The sequence below is a fragment of the Microtus ochrogaster genome, chromosome 4 (genome assembly GCF_000317375.1).
Source record: "Microtus ochrogaster isolate Prairie Vole_2 chromosome 4, MicOch1.0, whole genome shotgun sequence".
NCBI lineage: Eukaryota > Metazoa > Chordata > Mammalia > Rodentia > Cricetidae > Microtus > Microtus ochrogaster.
Genome location: NC_022011.1, coordinates 91,288,378 through 91,299,209, shown reverse-complemented (window position 1 = coordinate 91,299,209; position 10,832 = coordinate 91,288,378). Strand labels below are relative to the sequence as shown.

General features: G+C 41.2%; 1 pseudogene; it reads right to left on the bottom strand.

The window, feature by feature from the left end:
* Window positions 1-8,240: 8,240 nt before the first annotated feature.
* On the bottom strand, window positions 8,241-8,993 carry LOC101985853 (annotated as a pseudogene).
* Between the last annotated feature and the right edge of the window lie 1,839 nt (window positions 8,994-10,832).

The window sequence follows — 10,832 nt, the reverse complement described above, 5'->3', positions numbered from 1 at the left end:
CAGCCTGGTCTACAGAGCTAGTTCCAGGACAGGCTCCAAAGCCACAGAGAAACCCTGTCTCGAAAAAACAAAAAAAAAAAAAAAAAAAAAAAAAAAAAAAAAAAATCCTGCCTCAACACCAAAAAGAGGGAAAAAAAAGAATTACAAAGGAAAGCCATAAATCATGAGCCTTTAGGTATTGCAAAAATGAATACGGGGTTGGGAAAAAAACCTGGCAACAGTAAATGGTCTCTGAATCCCTGGTTGTCGCGTCCCACAACGTCAGTGCACCCGCTGCTCTGAACTCCACGTGTGTTGTTTATGATGTGACACCACCTACACCTTAGCCGGAAACACCTTAGCACAGAGGGAAAACTGCTGCTTGTATGAATAAAAGTGTTTTTTTTTTTCCGCACACAGTTTTATACTCTACAGAAATACAATGGTTTAATTATGGAAGGTGTGTTTTAATATTTTCTCACTGTCATTCCTTAGCATGTGAGAATCACAGCAATATGTTTTTGGATTTTACTGTGTTTGACTTTAAAATTGCTATTTGAGCTACTGACCTGAGTTTCATAAAGATCATTCAATAAATTTCAGCGAGGGATTAGGACAAAGTTTCCAATTTTGAAATCACGCGGAACGTACTTCTGCCATTTTGTATCGTGCCTTCACATAAAGTTGCATCCCCAGTGCAGACAACTATAGAACCAAAATGAGAATCAACTGGGAAAAGAATGGAGATGCTTAATGATCCTAGAATAACAAATATTCAGTAAGAATTTGCCAAGATTTAATTCTTTGTGTGAAAATAAAAAAGCATATTTATCTTATTAGTATATACATGTGTTTTTGTTTGATAAATGATAAAAGTGTCTATATAATAAACAATTGTTCCAAAATAATTTTCTCTGGAATTTATTTTCAGCAAACATTTGTACTCCTGTTTTATATATTTATGTACTCAAGGCTGTGTACAAGTTTCTCTGGGGACAAGGGATTGCTACTGGAAAATGTTTAAGAAGGTCTTCCCTGGAGCACCTGGCCTTTTCAGGAAGTTCTGAGTTCAGAAAGTGGCTTAAGTTTGGGGGTTGGCTGAGGGTGCCAGGCTGTCTTTCTGAGCGGGGTTAGATGTTTGCTCAGGTCACGTGGTGCTTTTCTGCGTGTACAGACGTGGCTCTGGTAACTCCCGTCTTCTGGGAACTCACGCAATCAACTTGCTGGCAGCACAGATATGTGCAAACTGAACCCTTTCGATGGCTGCTTTCACTCGTTCCCCAAGGAAGGGGAACTCACCTAGGCTGGGGTGCTTGGGGTGCTTCAGTCTGCCTGCCAGTCTCGGTGCCAGGAACGGCCATCACTTCATGGCCCTTGGGTTTCCCATTCCAGTGACTAGCAGGAGCTACCTCAGACCTCTTCGAAAGTGATAGAGGTCCCTTCAGAGATCAGTTGGTAAAACATGTGACATATCAGCGCAAGCACACATGATGTAAGGGACAAATTTATCCTAATATTTCAACTTCCCAGAGCCTCTGAATCAGAAGCAGGTCTGCCTGCCTTCCCTATCTCCCCCCTTTCTCGCTTCTTCCCCTCCTGCTCTCTCTCCATCGTTCCCTTTCTTCTTTCTCCATTCCGTTCTGGGTGTGTGTACCGGTGTGGAGGTATGTAGACACCTGTGCCTCTGTGTGTGAGAGCTACATGTGGACATTGGGTATGTTCCTCCACATCTCTTCACCTTATTTTTAGAACTCTGGTCTCATTAAACCTGGGGCTTGCTGATTCAGCTAGATTAGGAGCTCCAGGAAGTCTCAGGTCTCTATTTCCCCAGTGACAGAATTATAGCTGGGCTCCCAAGCACCAAAATACGGGTGTTGTTCATCCAAACTCAGGTCAGTATTCTCCCCAACAGCGCTGTCTCTCTAGTCCCCAGCCTTGACGTTTCTGCATTTTAGCCAACCAGTTTGTGCTGGTTACGTTAATTTTATTAATTTTTTCCAACTTGACACAAGCTAGAATCACCTGGGAAGAGGAAACCAAAACTGAAGAGGTGTGTCCTGGGGGCGTGTCTGCGGGGCAGTTTCCTGATTGGTGGTTGATGTGGAAGGGCTCAGTCCACTGTGGACAGTGCAACCCCTGGATGGGCGGTCCTGGGCTGTGTAAGGAAACAAGCCGAGCAAGCCAAGGGAAGCAGCCGTAAGCAGGGCTTTTCCGTGGCCCCTGCTTGGCTCCGCCCTCAAGGTTGCTGCTCGGCTTCCCTCAATAATGGGTTTTACCATGTGAGCCAAAGCAAAACTTGTCCTTCCCGAGTCGGTTTTGGTGAGTGTTTTATCACAGCAATGTAGACCAAAACCACGATGCAGCCAAACCAGGGCCTCTTGGATCCTCTGAGTGTCGCCATTGAGGTCAACACATTTTCTACGGTCATTTCGCACGTGTTTTCAATTTCTTTTAGGAAATTGATGTAGGTCTTTTGGGATGTGTTTTCTATCTCTCACCGGTAGGGGGCACACTGGGACTGGCGTCTGTAAGGACAGACTGGCTGTGGGGCCGGCTATAAGGAGACCCAGCATTGTCCTGCACATCCCCGCCACAGAGAGTTCACAATTGGTGCTAATCCCTTCGGACTGGACTGGAAAGGCTGACTAGGTGTTCCAGCTCGAATGCCAACGGGCTCGAGGCCCAGGAAAAGCCCATGTTTCATTTTGAGTGTGAAGGCAGGAAAAAAAAAAGATAACCCTAGACAAAGCTAAGAGCAGAATTTTAAGGGAGCCAGATTTCGGTACCATATTTGGAGAAAGTTGTGGAAGGTTACAGCAATTTAAACACAAAACAGATTTGAGGGGACATTCACTCCTGCAGAAAGCAGTGTGAGGGTGAAGTGGGTGTGATGACGGCTAACATGCAGGTCTAGCTCCAGCTGCTTGTGGTTTCTTTTTACAAACATTGATCCAGGTGTGTGTGCAAGATACATGTTCACATTGTTATTACTTCTCATAGGTTTGGGAGTCACATCCTACAGGGCCATGTAAACCTGCAGTGTGATAAATAAAAAACAGTTTAGGAACCTAGATAGCGCTAGAGAAAACACTGCTCAGGGGATGGACTAGGAGCTGCCGGACTAGGACTCCGGTCCTTCCAACTGAATGGGAAAATAGAATTGTTCTTTCTAACACCGTTGCTTCATTTCCTAGGTATTTAAATTAAGCTGACAGGGTTAAGAAATATTGGCCCGTCACAGCAAAATATTCATTTGCTTGTAAATGATAACAGAAAACGTGTCACATTTGTAAAAAAAAAATAGCCAATTAATCATTAAAGACCATTCTGTAAATATTAAATGGTCCATGTATTTTCCTTTCTAAACATGAAATATTCATGGGGTTAAAATTTTTATTTGAAGCTTAGTAATTTTTAAAGAAGTAAACTAAAAAACCTGACAGATGACTGAGATTAAGAAACATTTTAATCCATTTATTTTTCTACATGTTTGGATTATTTGGTTTGTTTGGTTTTGATCATATCATAGAAATGCTGGAGTGATAGCCAAATGCTTTCTTGTGTATTTTAGAGTTAGAGGCAGGAACAACTATTGGAAATTGAATTCTCTGGTTCTAATGATTGGCATTTAGAACGTCAGGTTAGAGACGCAGCATAAAAAGAGCTACTTTTCTTTCTGAACTCTGCCTGGGGTGCTGAGGAAGGCATGGCCGTGAGTGAGTTTGCTGTAGGAGAGAAAGAAAACGCTGGTCTCGTGTTCTTCAGGTCTGAGGAAAGCAGTTGAGAAACACGGTGAAAAGCTCTGTCCTCTGAACCATAGCAGAAAGAGTTCAGAGCAGCAGGTCCCCGTGGCCATATCCGTGGCTTTAGCTGAAGGATAAAGAATGGCTTCTAGGCAGCAGGTGGAGAATCAGGTAGAAGTCAGGAACTAGACAATGTGATAGGAACGGACTTGTGGTAAGCGGAGTCTTAGAAGACAGGCTGTCTGGTGGTTAAATGCACAAGTCAGAAATTATTATCAAAAAAGAAGATTGCATTTAAAAGAAAAGCAATAAAAACTGTTTGGATCTGCGCTGTCTGATGCAGCTAAGGGCAAGGGAAACACAAGCAAACAGGGCTTATGTGATAAACACATTAAAAGACTTTGCCTTCTATCTCACGTGCTGCACTGATATTATGTTGGGTCTTACGTGTTTGGAAAACACGGTTTGACTTACATTCCTGCTGTAAAGCAAGAGTCAAGATTTCTCTTTTTGAGGAGCTTCAGTGAACTGCTGTATGACAGACTGCAGTGTCTGCAAATGTTTGTTTTGTTGTGCTCTTGTCCTGTGAAGTCTTTTGTTTTGCTTACAGAAGCCTTTTTCCCCTTACAAAACTTTTTATTTAGTACTGGTTACTGAAAAATACACTTACGAGCACAGTTACTCAAGCAAGTTGCTGTTGTATATCTTCTATTCTGCTGTAGCTGTATTTCCCACAGTTGTCAAGGAGGTTTGTGGTAAGGGGTATTACAGTGGAGGAGGAAAATGAGATTTCTGTACTAGCTGTGGCCAGTCCACATGGAAGCACAGAGCAGATGAAAGGCTGTTAGGGAGTGCCCACCGCAATGCCTCTGCCCCTTATGGTCGTTTCCTCGCTCAGATCCAGGCTCCACCATGAGACAAAAGCTTAGTCACAAAAATAAAATCATTATGAATGGAATCTGAAAATAAAATAATTGCCAACACTGTCAGAATGACATTCTTGGTCATCATGTAAACTGATTCCTGAGCTTTCTTGGCATTAGATTATTTGAAATTTGCTTTAGTTAATAGAATTGCTTAGAAAGATTATGGTATTGAATGCATGCTGTAGCTTTCATTGATCCATTTCAACGCTTATAAACTATATAAATGAGAGATCAATATTAGCATTTCATTTACTAATTTTAAAAACAAAATCCATAATAAGCCACGTACATTGTACCTGAAGGTGTTTGTTTGATAGTTTTGTATTTCTTAAAGGGAACATAAAGAGAATTTATTGTCATCTAGGAAAATAATTCAAACTCTTATAGCTTGCTCACTTTATTATTGTATACCTAAAGGGAAGTTAAATTTTTCTTTTTAAAACATTCCTTTCTATTGGTACATCTATTTTATGAAGCCTATTTTAGAAGAAAGTATATTAAAATGAAATAATGATCTGCTATTCGCATAATGTACTTTAAAGTAACAGAATAATCTAATTAACAAAGCAAAATAATACCAGATATTATGAGTGGTGCAACTTTTGTAGATTTGGTAAGGAAATCAATGAGCTGCTTATCTCCAACACATTTTAAAGTGTTATTTTCATGAATTAAGGAATATAGCCATATGTAATTCTGACTTTAACAGAAATTCTTATTAATTATTTATCATACATCTTTTAAAGGATAATCATAGGTCTGCTAAGAGACTCAGCAGGAAACAATGCTTGTCACAAAACCCAGCCACCTGAGTTGAATCCCTGAGACCCATATAGATACAGTGGGAGGGAGGAGAGCATATTTTCACACACATATAAATACATGACGGCATTTAAAAAGATGATCATTTTTATTTGTATTTCTTTGGCCAAGTCCTATCTGTAATTTCAGAACCATTAATGCTTTAAGTTATAAATACAAAGAGGACTGCAGCACATATCCCTTAACGCAATTTCTGGCATTAAAAGTGTTCACTACACATTTCCCTTCAGATGTATGGCAAGAAGGTTCTGAAGAGCTGGCTTTGCCCAAGGAGATGCTGCCTGATACAGATGATGTAGCAAATATAATTAGTATAACTTTAACAATAAGTTTTTATGGGTATATTGTTATTAGATCCATCTTAAATCATCACGAATTTCATTTTTGCCTTCATGAGACTAAACTCACTGTTTCATTGTCTACGTGACTGATGAAACATTTTACTTCAATTTCTCCCTCCCTTATTACTACAAGCTATAGGTGATATAAAGTGATCTACGAGTCAGCTTTGATTAGAATTTTGGTATTGATTAAAGTTAACTGATATATAATGAGTTGGTGTGGGTGGTCCTTCTGTCTATGTGTTGCTTTTATTGGTTAATGAATAAAGAAACTGCTTTGGCCTATAGCAAGGCAGAACTTAGGGAAAACAAAACTGAGTGCTGGGAGAAAGAAGGCCGAGTCAAGTGAGAAGCCATGTAGCTCCTTTGGAGACAGACTCCTGAACTTTACTCAGTAAGCCACAGTCTCGTGGTGATACACAGATGAATGGAGATGGGTTAATTTAAGACATGAGTTAGTCAGAAACACGCTTAAGCTACTGGACAAACAGTATTATAAATAATATGGTTTCTGTGTGATTATTTTGGGGCTGAGAAGCCGGGAACTAAACAAGAGGTCTCTCCTACAGCAATGAGTATATGTGAAATATATTGTCTTTTCAAGTGAAAGAAAAACAAGAAATCTGTCTTGGAATCATAGCTGTTACCCCTTACCTGTTGTCCTGGAAAAGCAGTCCATGCATAAACATTTTATATTTCGCTGCTGAACGTCTAGCTCAGTCTTCATAGGAAAGACTGAAATTATCTTTCTCTGAGGATCCAACCACTAGAGGTACTCCCGCCCGGTGCTGTTTGGGATTGCCTTTAGGATAAAAGGAAGATACACAGGTGAAACTTAATACCTAGGATTAACCTATAGAGCATCCCCAGGGTGCCATGGCAACCTAGATAGGAGAGATGGACCCCATAGAGAAAGTTAGAGGGGGCTGCTGCTAAGCCCTTCCCTCACCCAGACTTTACAAGTCTCTCCCACCTCCTGTTTGACATAACCCTACAGCGTTTTCCTGTTGGGTCGCTATTTTTCATGCTCTTCCGCAGTCACCAAACTTTTTAGGAAGTGGTATTTCATAGCAGGTAGTTGAAAACAGACTTGTGAATTGGGTCAGATGTAAGGTCTGCTAACTTTTTCTGTTGTTTGGTTTTGAGAAATCTGCTTTTCTACCGTGTCTCGTGCTACAAGCTATTCAGTGGGCGACCCTCACGTCATATACTTAAAGATGAGGTACCGTGAATTCAGGACTTCTTTCTGGAGCATCTCTGGGTAAACAGGAGAGTAGTTTGGAGTGTCAGGTCCAAAGCTCAGTATTCCATGTCACCAGAAGATGTCACTGTCAGGCACAGAATGGACTAAGCGAAATGGCCAGTAACTTCTCAGTGCTACTTTGTGTCTCCCCTATCTTGCTAAATCTCCTCTGGAATTCAGTGAAAGAAAACACAGGGCTGAGGCCTTGTCTCCAAGTTGAAAGACTCTGAAAAATTACTACATTCAGAGGATGGACTTCCCAGACACACACCGACAGTTTTATATTAAAAAAAATTGCACAGCAGTAGAAAAATTCTGCTTTGATTAATCATTGTGTAGAAATTAATAACCACACATTGCATCTGCATGACTTCTGCAGAGGAGTGTGTCTATTGTATGTAACTTTACTACCTATCAACTAAAAAAACCCAGACTGTTTTGCCAATGCCTGCGATTAAAGTAACAGCTCATTTAAAGCATTGGGAATGGGCTGCCAACATATGCATTTTAATTTAAGATGAATGGATGTCACAAATAGAATAAGTACCGCTCATTTAATTGTGAAGACGCTGCTGTTTGTGTTCTGAGAGAGATTATCATTGAAGTTTGCTTCAGTCTTGCAAAGCCTGTGTGTGTGTGTGTGTGTGTGTGTGTGTGTGTGTGTGTGTGTGTGTAGGCAAGCAACCAAGACTGGCAGGAAAGCCTGTTCATGGCTGAAGGATGTTTATTTGAGGACCAAACACTGAGGGCAGGAAGTGGATATGGATTTAAATCCCAGGTGACAGAAAGGATAGGATAGGAGGTATTTGTGCTTTGAACAGCTGGACTGGACTCAGGTCTCTGGCTGGTTTGACAGGCAGGCTATCAAAGAAAAAGCAATTAGGCAACATCAAGAATATTTTCATCTGGGTAACTTATTTTTAATGTAAAACTTTGCTAGTTTGCTTTTCTGTTCATTTAGTCCTACACTGAAGTCTACTTTTGTCCATGTGTCTATCTGTTGAAAAAGAGAAAATTGTGTTGGTCTAGCATGTCTTATAAATGCCCTAAATTTAAAAAAAAATGCATTTCCTTTTCTGCCTCACTAGCTGTCTTTGAAAACTGAAGCAGAATTATTTGGCAGTTTATATTTAGCTCATGTTTACTATGTGTTGTCTCTTTTTGAATTTTTTTTTTTTTACTAGGCAAAGAATTTTATTAACCCTTTTCCAAACTTTATTCCCAGGCTTCTTCAGCTTAATTTGCTGCAAAGAATGAATTGTGTTTAAGCAAAAACTGAAAAGAGCTGCAGTGTCCAAGGGGCTTGGGCTTAAAAAATATTAGCGATCTAGATTTGATCAGATCCATAAACAAAAGACCTTTAAAAAGCAGCCATGATATAAAATAGCAGCTCCTGTAACTTCTGCAAGAGTCACTTCTTCAGAAGTCCCCTCCGTTCAGTTTGCCTCGTTCTTAGAAGCCTCATCAAAATTCTCCACCAGATCTGGGACTTCATCATCATCATCCTCTCCAGTAGCAAGGGGCAGAGCTTCAGCCAGTCTCCTTAAACTAGTCAGACTGTCTGCCCCAAGCTGGTTTAGAATGCTGGGAAGCATTTCTGTCAGTTGCTTTGTCTCGGCGTGGCCTGTAATGGTGAAGGTGTTTGCTGCCAGAGACGCCTGAACTTTAGGGTTGTTAAAATGGATCACTGTTCCTTGGTTTGTAAACATGTTCACCTCTTCAATACCAGAGAACTTCTTTAAGGAGAACTGCAGTGTTTTATCATCTGCTGTGGCTGTTCTGTGAGTCACCCTCTTCTTTCTGCCAGCAGTTCCTTTCCCACCAATGCGCACTTGTGCCTGCAGCTTGGCCCGTTTTTCCTGGTTCATGATCGTTTCTTTCATCTTGTCGGAGTGGAAATGGGGCCGCGCGGGGGACTAGGGTTCGCGCTCAGGGGGTCTCGGGCAGACCAGCTGAGATAAGGCGCACACACGCGGGGACGCAAGATGGCGGCTAGAGGGCTCTTTTTGAATTTTTTAAAAACATGGATTATTTCCTCCTAGCAAATCTGTGTAATGGCTTTTATTGTTATTCCTATTTTCATGTGCAAATATTGGAATACAAGGTTGATAAATTATTCAAAGTTACAATGCTAAAGACAGGCCAACATGGCACTTTACTGAGTCAGGAGTTACATAGCTGCTTTAAAAGCGTTCTAAAAATAGCCAGGTGGTGGTGGCACACCTTTAATCCCAGAACTCCGGAGGCAGAGGCAGGAGGATGTCTGTGAGTTCAAGGCCAACCTTTTTTGTACAGAGTGAGTTCCAGGACAGACAGGGTTGTTACACACAGAAACCATGTCTCAAAAACTAGTTCTTTACTCCAAATAAAAATGATATTTTTTATGTGTTTGAATGTTTGTCTGCCTGTGTATTTGTGCTCCACATGGGTCCTGGTGCCTGAGGAGGTCAACAATGGCATCAGATTCTCTGGAACTGGAGTTAACAGATAGCAGTGAGCATTCATATTGGTGCTGGGAATCTACCTGGGTTCTTGGTAAGAGCAGCAGGTGCTCCTAACTGCTGAGCCATCCTCCAGGCCCTACAGACCTAACACACTGTCTCACAGTGCTTCCCTGAAGTGCATGGCTGTGCTATTTGCTGAGCCATCTTCCAGCCCCTAAAGCCCTAACCAGTGTCTCACAGTGCTCTCCTGAAATTCATGGCTGTACCATTTGCTGTTTGCTTTCTTACCACTCTGTTGTAAAATTTATTGTTAATTTTTCCTGCTGAGAGTGAGGTCTGCAGTGAGTTTTCACTCTGCTCCTAATTTGAAGCTGTGCACAGCTGATTTAGGAGCTGATGGTTGATCTTCTTTTTGTCATTCTGAATGTTCAGAAAAACAGGGACCATTTCACCTTACTTCAGCACATAGTTCCTTTTCATTAAAAAAGAATGACAATTGGTGGTTAAGGGGTCACCAGAATCTAAATGCCTTCAAATGCGATCTTGTTTTTAAAAACTGTGTATGCATGTTAGTATATATTAAGTGCACAAAATCACGTGGTCTTTCTTTCTCTCTCTCCTTCCTTCCTTCCTTCCTTCCTTCCTTCCTTCCTTCCTTCCTTCCTTCCTTCCTTCCTTTTTCTTTTGATTTTTTTTTTTTTTGAGACAGGGTTTCTCTGCAGCTTTGGAGCCTGTCTTGGAAACTAGCTCTGAGTTAAACCAGGCTGAGATTTGCCTGCCTCTGCCTCCCGAGTGCTGGGTGTAAAGTCGAGCGCCACCACCGCCTAGCAACTCTGGATTCTCGGTCTTTAGTGTCCCCACGCCCACTGCTCACACTTGTTCCACTTTCACTGCTAATTTCATCGATCCCTGCAAATTCTCCTTTGATTTTCAAGTCTTTTCAAGAACTTCCACGTATGAGAGATGCGTACAGTATCTGTTTGAGTCTGACTTGTTTCACTTAAAACGGTCCTCAGTTTTGAGACAGGAAAGGATTTGTCTTACTTTCTTTTCTTGCTTTGTGACTGACAGAGCCCATTTGGCAGGCTGGGATTATGGTGAGTACTTGGCCATGGAAAATAACAGAATTTATTGTCCTGTGTATGAATGCAGGGTCTAACTTGGCACTGAACACAACGGTAGATGTCGTAACAGGTTAAAGCAGTCTTTAAAACAATAAACTCTCACATGCATTTCTAGAGAGGATTTTTTTTTTTTTACTGTGAAAGAAATGAGAGACATACTAAGGTGAATATCTATGCCATTTTTTTATGGGTTATTGATTCCAACACAAC